Genomic DNA, 16,866 nt, shown 5'->3' on the forward strand with positions numbered 1-16,866 from the left:
GACCCTTGGACCCTGAGAGTGGGATATGGGAGGGACCCATCTAACGTGGATGAGCTACCGTCCTTCCGGCCTCCTGTGTCCTCCTTCTCGCCCCTCGGACTACCCTGAGGCAGGATACAAGATGGAACCCGCCATGGGGTGCGTCCTGGTAAAGTTTTATTTGCTCAACAATGATTATACCCAACTTTGTTTTAGTTAAAGGAATTATTAATATTAGTCTTATTAGTTTTGAGTTGTCTCCTGGAAGTTATTGTAAAAGACCTTGAGATCTCTTAAGTAGAGAGTCATTAGTTTTTTCTCACTTACCTTCATTTTTTAATAAAATATGAAGGGTTCGTCCAGTGTGCACGATGCAGCAGTCCTCTATGGGACCCCCCAAGACAGGAGAGGCACTGGGCAGCTCACGGGTTGTCTCTGCTGCCACAGGATGCCCACACTGCTGGGAGAGCCGGGCCCCTGCTGGGCACAAGGCTGGGTGTCCTTGTCCTTCTTTGAGTGTAAGGATTTGTCCCAGCTCTTGTGAGTGAGGCCTTCTGCCCACTGAGACAGTCCCTGTGCTGCCAGCCCAGAAAGCCAGCCATGTGTGGGCTGTGTGGAAAGGAGTGAAGAGCAGCAGGTCCAGGGAGGTGATTGTGACCCTCTAGTCCATTTTTGTGAGGCCTCACCTGGAGCACTGCATCCGTGTCTGGGGGCCCTAGCATAAGAATTAATTCAGTGGAGATTGGTGGATATTCTCAGAGGGCTGGTTCTTGTTATTATTATTCTTTTTCCTATAATTATTAATTGGTTTCTAGAAAAGTGTTTTTTAAAAAAAATGTTTAACTTGTATTAAATTTAAATCTATGAAGAATTGACTTCAGGACAGTGAAGAAAATTTTTTGGTCAATATTATCTTTGATGTTGCAGAATGAAACATTTGTCTGTGGGGTAGATAAGTTGAGTTGAAAAAATAAAACAGGGTTAATTTGATCTCTTTCAGTTTAAACCAGCAATGAGAGACAAAGTGGATTCTCTTATTAAGGTGATAATAGCTGAATGGCAGTGAAGAATCACTTTAATAAAAGGTAAGAAATCCAGAAGTGGCTTATTAACAGTTGCACTGAAAAGGTGGTCCTTGACCTGACTGATGAGTTGTGTTCCTCTTGTTGTTTTTGCTATTTCACCTATTACCTGCAAGGAAAATTCCCTAGCCAAAACCTGTATCTGAGCTGACAGGTCAAGCTGCACCTACCCATTGATTTCTTGGTGATACTCATGTTCCTAATCTAATTGAAAGCATTAATGTGTGTGTTGAAATCAAAATTTGTTTTGCTAGATGACTAGCCAATGATGGAAGTGTGGAAGAGTGTGCTGCTTTTTAAGTCTGAACATTTAACAAATATGCAGAAATACAGCTTTTCAGAGACAAGGCTGGCATTAAGCACTTGCTGAAATGCTTATCTGAACCAAGACATGGAGGCAACTCTTAAGATATAGCTGGTATTGAAATTTTCCTGTCCGGTTAAAAATTTGAATGTAGGTCGCTCAGAGATTGGAGATCTTTGGGTAGGGCAGTTTTTTGTTCTCTGTCTTCTCTTAGCCAGTCAGGAGACTAATTCTACATTGTACCTACATTTTCCATCTAACTTGGTTAAAAGTAAGACAGAAAGTGAGAGGAGCTGAAAAGTGACCCTCCATTTGGAAATGCCAGATGCAAAAAGAAGGTTGTGATGTTTACTCAAAGGATTTTCTCCTTGCCAAAAGATACTTACATATAGAAGATTAGATGTCCCAGCAGCATACGATTAGAATTTGTGATGGCATTTGGATGTCCCTTCTAGACCTAAAAAATTTAATGTTGCCTCTGGCTTCTGTGTCATAAAATTTAAATTAGAATATCTAATTCTTTCAGAGTGCCAGAAATATTTTGTAAACAGTATTTTGCAGTGAAAAGCCTGGGCTTTGGGATTTTGAGAAGAGTTATTTTTAGACAATAATCTGTGTCTAAGTCAATCTTTGAGAAGGATATAGAAAAAAATAGAGGAAATACGAACTGCCTCCTAAACAAGTGAACTCTGTCCTATTAAATAAAATGTAGTGAAAGTGAGTAAGACCCAGTGCCATTAAACAGTGATCTCAGGCTCATGCTCCAAAATGTAGAATTGCCTACTCTACGTAAACATGAAACTGTGTGTTCAAATACATACTGGCCTTCAATTTCAGGTTCACCAATGTGATGCTTTTCACAGTACAAGTAGTTTTTTAATTGTGAAAAATGACTAAAGTTTTTTACTGCCTTGTGTAGAGGTTTTGATTCGCTAATTGTTCGATTTCCACACCAATTATGTAGCGGGTCTAGTATTGCGTAAACGCCAGTGCACTTGCTAGAATATATTTACTCATTTTTCTGCTGTGAGATATGAATTAGGAGAAGGAAGGTAAAACAGGCACAAACATTAAAGGGTAAAAAGAAAACTTTATTAACAGGAAAAAACGATAAGGAAAAAAAAAAACAGAATAAACCTTCAGAACACTTCTTGCCCCACACCTTCTCTTTTTTTTCAGCTGACAACGTAAGGAGACAGAACTTGGGACTTTCAGTCAGTTTACCACAGCCTTCAGTCTACTTCAGGAGAGGAGTCCCTCTTGCTATGCGATGGAGACATTCCCATAAGAAACAGTTTTCTCATGGCCTTAAATGTCACAGTACATCAGCCACCCAGGAAAGGAAAATCTATTCGCAGCATGGAAAGTCCTCATGCTTTGCACCCTTCCCACAGCTGCTTTCATGGGCCATGCCAGTTATTGGGGTGCTGTTTCAGGGATGAGTTGTTCTAGCATAAAATAAAAAAGTTCTCTTCATCTATCTCTGAGAACAGAGGTTTTTCTATTACTATTCCTGGAGCCAAGTTTCTCGTCTTTCTCTGTTCAAGTTTCTCACTGGATTAAAGCAACATCTACTTGCTTCAATACTGGTGCTTTAGCTCACAGTTGGGTTAGAACTCAACATTCTCCCAATGCATTTCTATGAGTTACAGCAGAAAAAAGAGTCTCATATATCAATTATATCTTCTCTATAACCTTATAAAAAGAATTTCAGCCTAAGACTAAGGTATCTCCTCAGTCTCCTCCTATCTAGAATTTTTACTCCTTCTTCACTGACCTTAGAGCCCCAAGTTGTTGCCTCTACATGTCTTCACCACTTCCTTTTCCCGATTCGGGAGAGAATTAGTGTTTGTAATTTCATTTGTTCTCAAGGTTTATCAGTTGAAGCAGTTTTTATTGAGTTCTGCACCGTTGAAAAGGTTGATCTTGTTCAAGCTTGGCAATTGAGGAATTGCTGTGTTTGGCTGCTGACCACGTGGTCTCCGCCGGCACTGCACAAGCCACGCTGGCTGTGGGTGTCACCCTGCATTTTTCCTTCATGCGGGGTGCAAGGAAAATAAAGAAAAAACTGCTGCCACTGCTTTTGTCCTTTAGTCCACAGCATAGCCAGCAGACAAAGTAAATTGAATCATACTGTGGCAGCTGTGGCCGCACAGTGCTGCCCTGGCCACTCCGATCCCGACCGCCCGACCATGTGGCTGCTCCTGGTCAAGGATGGTGGCGGCCACATGGCCACTCCTGGCCCTGGCCTCTTGTGCCTTCGGGGTCGCTCCTGCCCTGATCTCTCTCAGCTTTGGGCCGCTCCCAGTGCCACCCATGGGGCCATTCCCAGGCTCCGCTGGGAAAGGGGCCCAGCCCTGCTGAGAAGGAGCCCCAGCCTCCCGCCAGGACAGACCCCAGCAGGCTCCCTGGTGAGGGGCTCAGCAGCTCACTCACCACCCCTCCAGGGGCTGAAAATTTCAGCCAGGCAGCGTGGGGGCTGCCCCGGCCTCTTCAAAAAACTAGAAGCCATGAGAGCTTTTCCCATCCTTTCTTCATTTTTGAATGTGCTTTTCCACAGGGGTGTGTTCAGATTTTTAAATTATTTTTAAATTTTTTTAAAGTTATTTAACCAGGTGTCAATCTTTAAACTTAGCCAACTGGTCGGCTCTTCAAAACTAACCAGGTGATTGCCTCCAGTGAGTGCCTACAGGGAACCACCCCTCTGTGCCCCAACTGAAAACCAGACTTTAGTTAAACCACGACTCCTTGCCTTCTCACAAAGCCACCTCACAGTCTTATAGAATGGCCTGGGTTGGAAGGGACCTTGAAGATCATGTAGTATTTTAGATTACTATCCCACTGAGCTCCTTTAGGAATCCCTCAAAATTAAACTAGACCAAAATCATAGTTTATGACTGTAGCTAGTTTAAAAAGTGGTAGGGTAACTCCTGACTATTTCTAAAATTTTTTTTTTCTTAAGAATGGAGTATTATTCTTTATTAACACTAACATTAAAAGCAGCTAGAATATCTGTTCAGTTTTTAATCAGAATTTGAGACTTAAATTTAGTTGGGCTTATTTTGTTTCCTCTCATAGTTCTTAGTAACTAAAATACCTTTGTTACTTTTGACATGAAGCAATATATTAAGCTATATTTCTGCTTTAAAACCTTATGCTCCATATTGTATGGCTTTATTCTATTTAACTTTATTCATATAATGTTCCTTATAGGTTGGACACTCTGTCTTCTCTGGTAAGTAGAGATAATTCCCAGTTGAAAATGTAGACTAATTTCTTATGCCAACTAGGGGAAAAAATAGCCTTCCAGGAAAAGAAAAAAAAAGCAAACTAAAGGGAAAAGCAGATAATCACTTTCAACTGAAAAACCGGTTGAACTGAAAAAAATAAAGTTGGATAATTTGGCAATACATTGTAATGACATGAAAGAAACATGGTCCTCTGAAGAGGAGAGGGAAGATGGGTTCAAAATTAAACACCAGAACAGGTATAAATAAAGACTTTTCTTTAGTGAAAGTACAATCCATTCTCTCTTACTTAAAAAAAAAATTAGCTTTGTTGCTGTGTTTTCTGGATTCAGTGTTGTAACAGAATGGCTTCTATCCAGGGATAGTTAAGTAAGTTTAGAGAGGCTTAAAGACATTATCCTGGGGGGAAAGAAATACGTGCAGTAAAGAGTGTGTTTGTGGTACGTATGTTATATAAAATCATCTCCTTTATATGCAGTACCCACTGTAAAATTATAACTGTGTGGAAAAAAAATTTCTGTCTTGAAAGAAGACATCCTGCTTCCACCCTAGGAAATCTAATAATGAAAGTAAGTCTGCAATCAATAAGTCCAATGTGTGTGTATATATGTATAGATGTTAAAAAATGCTTGGGACAACAGTAAACCTGAAAACCTCCTTTGTCATCTTTGGGCTTCTTAACTGAAACTTGAATATTAAAATATATTCTCTCCACATATGGCTTAAAAAGGTGATGAGAGAGAAAAGCTAAAATGAAAGAGGAAAAGAGGATTTCAAAAACATCCCTCCAAAAGACAGAATGAAGAAGCTCTCTTCCTAGACTCCGGAGCTGGCAAGGGTGAGCTCACAAGTTACTGTTTGGCTCCTGTTTGTCATTACTGCTAACTGATTGCAAAAATTAACTTTAAGCATTTATGTATTCTGCAGTTGCTATTTAGGTCGTAACCTTGTAACAATGACTTTCGCAGACTAACTGCCATATTAAGGGAAGAAAGGAAGATAAAGAGGAGTTTTGAATTTTCTTTTTTTAAAAAAAAATTGTCTGACTGGGCCTCTTTTTCAAGAAAAGGTTTGTAGGAATTAAACAATTTATATTTTAAGTCGGTTTATTATAATTCTTTAAGAAGTTATTCCCTGTCCTGTCACTCGGATATAGAGACTAAGTACATCTGATCACATCTTTTGCTTGTCTCTGAAATAATCAGCTATCACCTGTTCCTTTTGAAAATGAAGATCCTTGGAGTGAACACAATATACCACTTGAATACAAATTTGATTTCTATGATGACTTTATGCAATCTTTCACTTTATTCTACTCCTTTTCTTATGTAGATTAGCAATGTATTGCTTTTTAAACTGTTACAGTATACATTGAACACTATTACTTTTCTTTCAGAAGTGTTTCATTTTGGATTCAGACATTTCCAGAGCTCCAAGTGTCTTTAATGTGTTAATGTTTCATGTGTAAATGCTCCTTCTCTGCAACTGGTTTACTTTTGCTTCTTCCACGAAGTTGTTTCCAATAGTCTTTTCAGTATCTAGAGAATGTACGAAGTATCTCATACTCCATTTCATGTGGTAAACATAATTTTATGGATAGAATTTTTTCCTAGTCTAGTCAGAGTCCTCTGAGAAATCCTACAAGGCAGAATTTTTGGACTCATGCTGTTCTATATGTGTATTGCTTTAAAGTTGTCATTGTGCAGAAATACACCTCCAACTAGTTATTTGGGGCGATGATCTTTTTCCATCTGAGCTGACACCAGGGAAGCAATTTCTGGCTTGATTAGGTGCTTACCATGACTTTCAAGTTGGTTGCTTGAGGCTGACCTGTATTTAAGAGTTTATTTTCAGCTGGCTCCCCCTGCCTTCTAGATAATGCTCTGGGCTCTGCACTTCTCATGGATGGTATCCTGAAGCAGCCCACTACCATGGTGCAAGACCTTTTAGTTGTTTCAGGTTCTGAAATCCCTTTCAGTTATCTTCCTATTTTGGGCAGATGAACATTAGCCTGTTACTTGTAGATCTCTAATGGGATTGATGGGAAGGGTGAGCTTGGTCAGCCACGCCTTGGTAAGTCTGTGAGTGATGTGACACGTGGAGGAAAGAATTTTGAAAAGGGGAAAGTAAAATGCAGCTGATTTGTACCTGCTGCTGAAGAAAACATTCTCCAGATCAGCTGCTGCCCTCCTCAAGCCAAGTAAGGTAACACTTGAAACCTTTTTACTTTGAGATTTTTCCAAAGAAAGAGGATTCACTCATGACCTGATGTTTGATTTCCTGTGCCCTACAGATAGTTCTGAACAGGTGGGCTTGCTTGGGTTCAGCAGGAGGGCGAGACTGATAAACGAACTGGTACAACTGGATAGCTGAAGGTTGCACACCAGAATTCTGATAAATGTGACTCCACATTAAGTATGTAGTTCAAGCCTGAAAAGAAAAGCCCTTTATAAATCCACTGAGAATAGGGGAAGCAGTGATAGAAGTAATCCATTCAAGATTTTACACTTTTATCGTGTTCAAAATGATACTTTAGGAATCTGATGGAAGTTCTTTTTTATCTCCATAGTTGAAATACTAAATTTTTTTCTTTGGTACTAAAATTTTTAACTTTCATATTTTGCTCATGGATATTAAGGGAAGTGTATTTTTAGGGATATTAAGTGGTTGCTACCAAAATGTTGCATAAATCTGTGACAAGATACAGTGTAATTTCTTCTGAGGCATATACAATTTTTAAAAAGCCTTTTAAGGAAAGAAGTCTACTGATTGCATTCCATAACTATGAAATGTCTTGCACAAAATATCATAAACATGGAAACTTCTTGCATTAATAGATGGTAATATATGCAGCTGCCTCTAGTAAAGGACACAGCTATGCCAATGGCATAAATACTACTTCAGTAACTGTTAGAAGCATACTTTGAAAAACATAGCTGACTAGCATTGTATTACTTTACTAGTTTTTTGATGTAGGAAAACATTTATTACAACTAAGTGTGAAACTTGAGGAGGGGAATGAAATTTCACTGTCTATTGAGGTCTTGACAAAAGTCAATAAAGAGAAATAAATTTTTGCAGCTTTCAATCAAAATGGGAATCTGGTTGGCATTGTATTAGGGGAACCTCCAACCTTCCTGTCTGTGATTCCTGTATATTCACTATTTTGGGTTTCTTGTGGGCAGTGCAAAGTTCCATCTTCTGATGCAGTTCCCCCTCTTTTTTCTCCTCTTCCCTCCCTCTCCCAAACACCACTGGGAAACTAGCTCAGAAAAAACAGTAGTCTTTCACCTATAAGCAGCTTCTTCCTAATGTCTCTTTCCTAAAGGTACTAAAGGCAGAATTATGCCTTGAGGATGTTTCCAAGCGCAGGAGTTGCTACAAGGGTGTGTCCAGTGTAGCTCCTCATTCACGACTGTCTGGTAGGTTCTGAACATGTATCCTTGGCCACAGAATGTAGCTGTATCTGTCACAGCTATAACCTCTATATAATAATTCTCACAGTGGAAAAATCTAGTGTCTGTGAATTGCTTGCCCTTCTTGGGATTATTACTCTCAGTAAAATTCTCTTGAATCTGTCTGTAGAATGTCACTGTAATAATAAATATGCACGTCTAACTTAAAATTGTGAACTGATTTTGTGCAAATTCCTTTTAAATGTAAGGCATCAGGATCATTATTACTTTAAAAAGAAAAAGCAAGTTATGTGGTAGATTCTTTTAATATGACATTATTTTACAGAGTTAAGGAAATGGTGATAATAGGGGTTATTAATACCTAGGTGGTCTTCAGTCTAGCAATTATAACATTGCTAGACTGAAGCAATTCAGTCTAGCTGAAATGCTTATATACTGTGGGTGAGACATTCAGCAAGGTAAAAAAATACAATCAAAGTGCAGAATTGACTGTTTTAACTAAAGAATGCCTCAAGATAGGAGAAGACTTGACTAGGTGTAAGGATTTGCTTATTTGCAAGTAGGAAGACCTGGGCTCATGTCCTGCTTCCTAGATTTTCTGAGCTCTGGATGACGTGTTCACTGTAAAATACCACGTTGGATTCCAAACCTGCATGTTCTTTTCTTTGTGTACTAGAAGCCTAATGGTAGTTATCCTTTATTCAGTATATCACAGAGTTTGGAATTCAAGATATTCTTAAAGACTAAGGCTTGTAGTAGCAATTCCCAGGCTATGTTGTGCACATTGTCTTTTAAAGGAACAATACTTTGAAGGCCTTTATCAACATAAGGTGATTAGGCTAAGAAGAGGGCTATTGTTGTGGCTTTTGGCTTGGAGGCACACAGTGCCAGCAAATCAGACAGCTGGCTACAGAAATACTGTTGGTTATTTTCTCTCTTAAATACAAGAAAAACTAAATGACCAAAACAGGAGAATTGATTTTTGTTTTCTGGAATTTTTTTCTGCCATAGGGAATGCCATTATTTTGGAAGGTTGCCTGAAGCTGTCCCAGATGCTTCTTACAGAATAATAGAAGTGCATCAAAAAGGCAAATTCAATGTGAAAACGCACATGGTCTTTTGAATTCTGGAGAAGTTGAATCTGATTTCTGGGGAAGGTAAAAAAAAAATCTTTATCTAGAAGAATATATATTAAAAAAGTGTTCAACAACTGCAGTAAAATAATCTGTTAAACATGACAGACTGAAATTATCATCATACTGATTAAATAAGGAAAAGAAGTACTGATCTCTCAAGCTTCCATCAGCTTGGGCTAACTTTGAAGTACATCTAGAAAATAAGGTCTTATCCTTCTTTGACTTTAAACTGAACCAGTAGTGTTACAGAAATGGCTTTGGATCATATAGTTGAGGAACAAACTTAAATTTTAAGAGATTTATGGTTGGATTTAAGACTCTGTGTTCCATTTCTGGCAGTGGTTGGCATCTTGATTATTTCTCTACTTATGATATCATAGCTTCACTATGTGAGTGCTGTCATTTTAAAAAGCCAAAATTATGCAAAAGAGTTGAGTGGGGAATTTTTCTGCTCTGAGCTTTTTTGTGTCTTTGGAACAGAGCAGTTAATAGACATTGGTGGTGGTATAGTAGGCATTTAAAATATTGATAGCCATACAAATAAATACTTGCTTGTCAGTTTGCTTTTTCACACAGAACCACAGAATATTCTAAGTTGGAAGGCACCCACAAGGGTGGTCGAGTGCAACTATTGAACATTTTGTACATTTTCTGTACATTCCCCATTTTGTACAGTTGCTACACTCTGTATTCAGTAACCACTTGATCATTTAATGTCATCATTATGTTGATCTGTGTTATTTAGTATTAGAAGATAATGAGTATAAAAAGTCATTGGTGGAACTCATAAATTAATGTCCTACTTCATATTATGATATGAGATTCTTGAGATGAAAATTACACGTGTAAACAGAGAGCTGTGTGGCTTTTCCTCCTTTAGCAGACATCCATGTGTCTACCTGTTATTCTGATCTCTGTTTTAAATTAAAGTTTCTATCACAGACTAGATAACCTTTCCGTTGCAGTTCATCAATGTATATTATTTATGTACTGTACTTTTTAGATTATACTGGAATGTATTCTTTCCAGGGGAGGATCATGAGCTATGTAATTAAGGAATAGCATGCAGGTGAATGACCTAGATATTTCACACTGTGCAGCTGGGAATAAACAAATGGTTCTCATGTTCTGGTGCATTAGCAAACAGAGGAAATAAGCTTTCATGAGAATCTTTCATCTAAATCAGGTGAACAGATACATATCAATATTTATTGCAATTGGATGTAGTAGTTAACACTTGAAAGAGTACCATAACAATATTAAACTTAGAAAAAGCCTGTCTTTGCATTGTCAGGATATTTTGTTTTACTGCTCTGTGCATCTGAGATCACTGTCTCATATCAGGAACCGGTGGCCTGGAAATCCTGAAAGCAATGGCAGCAGATGACATGCACCTGGAAAGCAATGGTTTAATAAGAGCACCAATAAAGTGCCTTATAAAGTTTTCTTTAAAAACTAAAAGTGAGAATGAAAAGTGAAGCTATATCAAACCTTATAAGATATTTAGATAAATCAGATGGCATGTGGTTTATGTGAAAATAAGTAGGATGAAAAAAATCATATTTTGTTTTCCTGCTCCCCCTTCCCTGTGATTTCCATGAAGTCATGAAGTGTATTTCAAATAATGTTTTTCAGCACAAGGCGTGGCTACGATTTCTGCTAAGGAGGATTTTTGCCTTTTTTTTCTCAAGGAGGAAGGGTGAAACTTCAGTGGAAAGCTGTGTACCCCTAGGCTAAGTTAGCTTTAAGAATAACTTTACAACTGATGAACTTTATCAGTTGTGCATGTTTAGAATGTATGTATGCAGGTGCTAAGAAAAACCTTGATTGCACTGTTAGAAATAAACACAGCTTTTGATGCAATTGAGTGGGGACAAAGTCTTTGAAGCAAAAGAAAATTGTTTTCTTATGACAAGTCAGCAGAGCCTGGTGCGTGTCTCTCCTCCCTGAGCTGAACACAGACACTCTACAACAAAATGTCAGCATTTTATACCCTTTTCCAGCTGGGGACGGTCCCTGTCCCATTTCCCACTGGACGGATATTCAGGAACTTACATTCTTTCCCAACCACCTACTCTCTGTCCCCTCCCCTCCCCTCTTCATTCTTTTTGGTCCTGTCTTCGGCCCTGCCCCTCTCCCAGTTCTGAACAGAACAACAGATCAACCAGAGCAACTCCAAATCGTAGATAACAGCAGACAGGGAACCAACACCTTTCATTCTTTTATTCAGTAGTCCTTTTTTTGGCTGCAGCAAAATGTTGTTTCATCTCTCACAGCATGAGGACAAGAAAATGAGTGGAATGCTGTAATTTAGCTGAGCAATTTCTTTGCAAGCTAATGCGGTGTAGGATGGTGGACATAAGGGTATATTGGTGCATTGTGTCCTTATGGGAAACCACACACACTCTCTTGACTATTAAGGGAGATTAACTTCCAAAGTTAGGTAGACTGTACATTTAATATTGAAAAAGGTGCCAGTTCTTGCTTAAAGGAGTTACTTCCCTTACTGTATAGTGATTTTTGTTTTCTTTTCTTTTATTTGTGTTGGGTTTTTTTGGTTTTTTTTCTTTTTTTTTTGTACAGGATTTCTGGTGGTTTTTTTTTTTTCAATTGTTATTTTTGTTTCTTTGCTTTGTTTTATTTTGAATTTTTTTCCTCCCAGGAGACTGACACAGTATAGAGACTGCAAGCAAAGATTCCTCTGATTCATAAGTGACCCAGAGAAAAAGTAGTTTGAGAAGTTTACATGGCAATCTGAGGATGGTCTTTTTTCCAAAACAAGAGACAGTAGATTTGTATTTATTTACTTTGCAAGGTCTGTTTCAGTAACTTTTGATGGATTCTTGTAGGGTGTTGTCTAATTTCATGACTGATCTTGTATTCTGCACATGCTCAGCTCTTTGTTAGTTTTTTTCCCTGTGCAATAAAGGCCAGGGTTCTCAGCATCATTTACTAACTGTGGCACTTGGAAAGCTTTGAGGGCACAAAGTGAGGTGCTTGTCCACCATGGAGAATAATTTAAAAAGTATATCTTTCTCTTCAAAATACCTATTGCTACTTTAATGTTAGTTAAGTGATTTTTAAATCACTTTGAATGTTCATACAGTTTGGATTGTTTAGAGAGGCTCTGTCATTGACAGATTCACAAATTTACATTTTCCTTGCTTATCTCCCAATCCCACAAAGAGAACTTAAAATAACTCTCCATTTAGCTATATTTGACATACCTGTTGACTCTTCACACTCTGCCTGCTTTTAGGAAGCTAGGCTTTGTTTGAACACCTGATCCATTCAATTTCCTGCAGCTTGTGATTCCTTTTTTCTCTGTTGGTTAAGCTGGGTAAGCCTTTAAGGCTACATAATATGGGTCTGGCACAGATAAGGGTTTGGTGGTTTAATGTTTGGTTGAACTGTACAAAGGTGTGGTGGAACTCTGAGGGGGAAAGGAAATGTGTCTGTTCTTAAGTGTCATAGCACTTCATCTGCTTCACTTGACCCTGAAAGCTTTTTTTTTTCTCTTCAAAAAGCATGGAAGAGATCCTCTCCTGAGCTTCCTGCACGCTGGTCAGGAGCTGGGTAAGCCTTCCTAGATGCACTAAGTCAGAACATCAGTCCCATTGAAAATTGTGCTGTGAACCATTGCCAAGACACATTCGGGTCACTTCTAAGTGACCTGGTAACCATCTCTCACTTGGCAGAATAATTTAGTGTGTTTAAAGTCCCTGGACAGGCCAATAAAAACATGAAAGTACAGTTGTCTGGGTACTGAAGTCAGCCTAAAAAATGCAATTATGTGGTTCTATTGCTTACCATGTTTTCCTTTCCTCTCCTCTTTCTCTCTTACAGCTGTATGTGCAATGTTCCTTGAACGGTGGTAAACAGGCTCATTACTCAATTATGGATAAACCAGGTTAGAATCTCTGCTAAACCAGTTAACTTTGTCTTGAAGCTAGATATTTAATTTTGCTGAATGTTTTACTGAACATTCTGAAATGCTTTAAATACTGAAACTAGCTAAAGTTTGGTACAATGTTTGTGAGAGTATAATTTATTTTTCTTGATTTTGACCAATTGGCAAACAAACCTCTAACCTAATGGCTAAATTTAGCAAAATTCCATTTCATTATGGTGTAGCAGAGTTTTTTTTCCATCCTATGAGCCTTTGATTTGCTAGTCTTTAATTATTTTCTCCTTAATTTCTTTTCCTCTGGTTAATGGATTGATTTGAATGGGTTTGTTAAGGAGCAGTGTTTGATTTGCCTTTTCTGTCTCAGTGGAAATTTTGATGCCCAAAGCCTATATATGGCTTGTGTCTAATGGGGGAAAAAAAAGAAAAAGCTCTATTTGATGTTTGGGTTATTGGTGATGTTGGCCATCAATCTTAATAATATCATAACTCAAATTTTTGCACAATTTTAATAAAAGGAATATATTCAGTCTCTTGGAACGGTTGCAAAACCAATTACAGAAATGTCAGAATTTCCACAGGAAGGTAACCTTCCTCTTAGCAGTATCAGGTGAACAAAACAAACTGATAGTGATTAAAGTGTCAGGATATAATTGCATTTTCTTTCAAACAAACCATCAACTCTCAATAAATAATTAAAACAAGTCATGTTCCTCAAGATGCTGCAGTTGAGTATCTTTTATTAAAAAGTGTTAGGAGCCATTATTAGATTTTTTTTAATGATAATTTTTTTCTTAATGTCAGATTTTATTACTTTCCTGTTCTTTGGGGTATATTTTCTTTTCCCCAGGTTTACTGGGAGAACATAACTTGTGTCACAGGCTGTAATGAGATATACTCTCCAAGATGATTTTGCAAGCAACATGTGAATGTGGACTTAGGAATGGTAAGTAAATTTCAAAACCAGTGTCCCAAGAGCTATAACTTGTCTATGTAAAGCTTTGACATATAAATTAAAGAGTGTCTTTGTCCTTATTTTCAATATTTTCTCTAGCTAATTGCTTAGTCTCTGCTTAATAAGACATTCAATTTTAATAAACAACATGAAACCTAGAAGGACAAGGGAGCCATGAGAGTGGACCGTGTCCTGCTCATTGGTGATGGTGAAATATGAACTAGATCAAAAGTTTTTGACTTGAAGAATCCAGGGATGTTTTGTGGGACTGACAGGTTGTGATGTTCTTAAACTTCTGATTGCCTTATTAAATGTAGTAAATTATGTACCAGAGCATTGTTTTATTATTTTTCAGGATGGAAGCAAAGATTTAAAAATGTGGTATTAATATTTTTCACATAAGCCTCCTGTTTTTTTTCTGGGCTAGTGCTTTGCTTTTTTTTTTTTTTGGTCTTATCTAGGCTGGTTGCTCAATCTTCTCTTTAAGAGTCAGAAACTGTTGAAAAGATAATTTTTTTATCTCCAGAAACAGAAGTTTAAACATGAACCTTAATTTTTCATTTTGCCTAATTAAAATCTGTCATCCAATTAAATCTCCAAAACAAGTATAAATTAAATCTCCAAAACAAGTATAAATTAAATGAAAACTGAGTCAAATATTCTGTAAGACAAGTAATTAGCAAGCAGTTGTCAAATCTTGTTGCTGCTATGAATAAGCACATAAGTTTCTTTGAGGTTTGAAACTAACCAGAGGTTAGACTATGCTAGACATAGTTCTCTACAAAATAAAAATTTTAAATGGGAGTTGATCTAATACTTAGATTTATAAAGGTGTGTAAGGAAAAAAGAACCAAAAATTCTTCCAACTTTTGGTATTTTTGTGAAAGTGTACATACAGAATTTACAGATTCTTAAGCCTGGAGTGCAGTGGTCTTGTATAAATGAAACAAACATTTTAAAAAATAACAAATGGGGCAAATGTGTTCAAAAACCTCTCTGTGGATGAAAGCTGTTGCCTTCCTTTTCCAAGCCACCCCTTAATTGTGCATTCTCACACTAGTACTTTATCTTTGTTTGTTTGAATCTGTATGCTGGTGGAATAAACTCGGTGTTCTCCTTGGAAACCCTTCTGCTTTCATTAAGTTTTAGGAAGTTGCAGTGGATGCTAGTGATCAATGCACAGCATGTGATACCAATGACTCTTCTGCTTTTAAATCCTTTTTTGATGTAGTAATGTAGTAATAGCTGCTGTTCTAAGCATGACAGATTTGATCCTCTTGAATGTAAAGGTTTGCTGAACATTCATGGTTTACTAAAACTAACAAAGTTTTCATGTGTTATCCTTGTAAGTCACACCAAAGACTTGACTCAGTCTCTTGGAGATGATTTCATTGGTAAAAAAAAAAAAAACAAAACCAAACAATTTGATGGTTTGATGGACTCTACATCCTCACATTTTAGTCTGCTGTAGTTCTGTACTTTCATATGAAGCTTTATAAATGACTTGAGCATTGCGGCAATGAAGCTTGAAGCTTAAAGAAAATACCCTGTTCAGGTCTACAGAGATGTTTCAGCAGGATGAGTGTCTGTGATAAACTTGTACAAAACTGGTCTTCATTATCCCTGAAACAAATTACAGAAAGAGAGAGAACTCAGCCAATCAGCAGCTGTTTTCCCAAGTACTGATCTCAACTTGATCAAATCCCAGCTCTGTACAAGTGCCTTGCAGCATGCCCTGCAGGTCTGGTGATGAAGTCTAATTCCCACTGAGGAACAGATGACAGTATCCTTCAGAAGAGAAATACTCCTCAGAAGATTTCATTTATCCCATATTGGGGCTTTTGGGAGCTAGGCAAAAAGGAGCTGAAAAAAGGTCCTAAATAATACAAGCATGATGGTTTTAATTCACTTTTGCTAAACCCAAGTAATCTTGAATGTCAGTACCCTGGGGTGCTGTTGCAGTTGGCACATAACAGCATGTGCATTGCAGACCTCTTGCCACATCTATATTCTTCCCATCTGCCCTCCTCTAGTAATGCTTCCTGCTGAGAGCTTTTCTTTTTCTATCTTTTCCTATTTTTTTGTGCTCTTCCTACAGGATCCCATTTTTGTCTGCCTTTCTCCCTCTGACCCCATCTTCCACAGCCTCTTGCTGCCTTTTTTTTTTTTTTTTTTTCCTCCAGATTAACTGTTCTTGTTGCACCTTTAACCACCATAATTCTATATCAATTGTTAGGAAATTTATCAGTGTTATTCTGAAACCTATCTTTTCTTTCTTTCTTTTCCCCAGACAGCAACCTCATTTCTGGACTTTTAAAATACATCTGCCCATCAATATATTTGTCTTCAAACTAAGTAAAGTGTCTTTAACAAGAAATAGGCTTATTAATTCAGTTTAGTGCTGCGAGGAACTAGGTACCTGCATAGTGACATTAGGTAAAATACATCCTTTTAAGTGCTTCTATTTTTTCCTAGACTGTTAAGAGTTAGTAGGTGTTACTGTAAGTGACCATTTGCCTGATTGTGGCATTCGAGAGCAGCTGTGGATACATCAAATAGTGATTTGTATTTTGAGCAGTTACGGTTGAAAAGTGGGGAAAAAAAAAATTGGAGTTTTCAGAAATTTTCTGTTGTTTGAACAAGTTCTCTTGATGACCTGTCTGATATGAACTTGTGATTAAAGTTGAAGAGAGATTTCAGCTCTTCTGGCTCTTGTCTGTAAGGGGGGAAAACAGTTGGCAGCTTTGTGTTTCAGCTGGGAATAAGAGGTGAGTTCTTTTGGTAAACTTGTTTTCCCTTGTAGCAGGAGAGAGCAGAGATTGATCAGCTCAGAGCCTAG

The 16,866-nt window shown here is 37.8% G+C and overlaps 2 long non-coding RNA genes across 3 annotated transcripts; both read left to right on the top strand.

Annotated features, from left to right (window-relative positions):
* Window positions 1-628: 628 nt before the first annotated feature.
* LOC135299922 (uncharacterized) lies at window positions 629-2,845 on the top strand. 2 transcript variants are annotated; one of them, XR_010361759.1, is made up of 3 exons: window positions 629-741; window positions 980-1,064; window positions 2,545-2,845. It is a non-coding gene; the product is annotated as an uncharacterized LOC135299922 (long non-coding RNA). The 2 variants fall into 2 exon arrangements; XR_010361760.1 differs by having other exon boundaries at window positions 645-881.
* A 1,645-nt stretch (window positions 2,846-4,490) lies between these two features.
* Window positions 4,491-14,018, top strand: LOC135299923 (uncharacterized). Its single transcript, XR_010361761.1, has 7 exons — window positions 4,491-4,600; window positions 5,092-5,182; window positions 5,344-5,451; window positions 7,942-8,035; window positions 9,041-9,186; window positions 13,012-13,075; window positions 13,923-14,018. It is a non-coding gene; the product is annotated as an uncharacterized LOC135299923 (long non-coding RNA).
* Window positions 14,019-16,866: the final 2,848 nt, after the last annotated feature.

The sequence above is a fragment of the Passer domesticus genome, chromosome 4 (genome assembly GCF_036417665.1).
Source record: "Passer domesticus isolate bPasDom1 chromosome 4, bPasDom1.hap1, whole genome shotgun sequence".
In the NCBI taxonomy this organism is placed as follows: Eukaryota; Metazoa; Chordata; class Aves; order Passeriformes; family Passeridae; genus Passer; species Passer domesticus.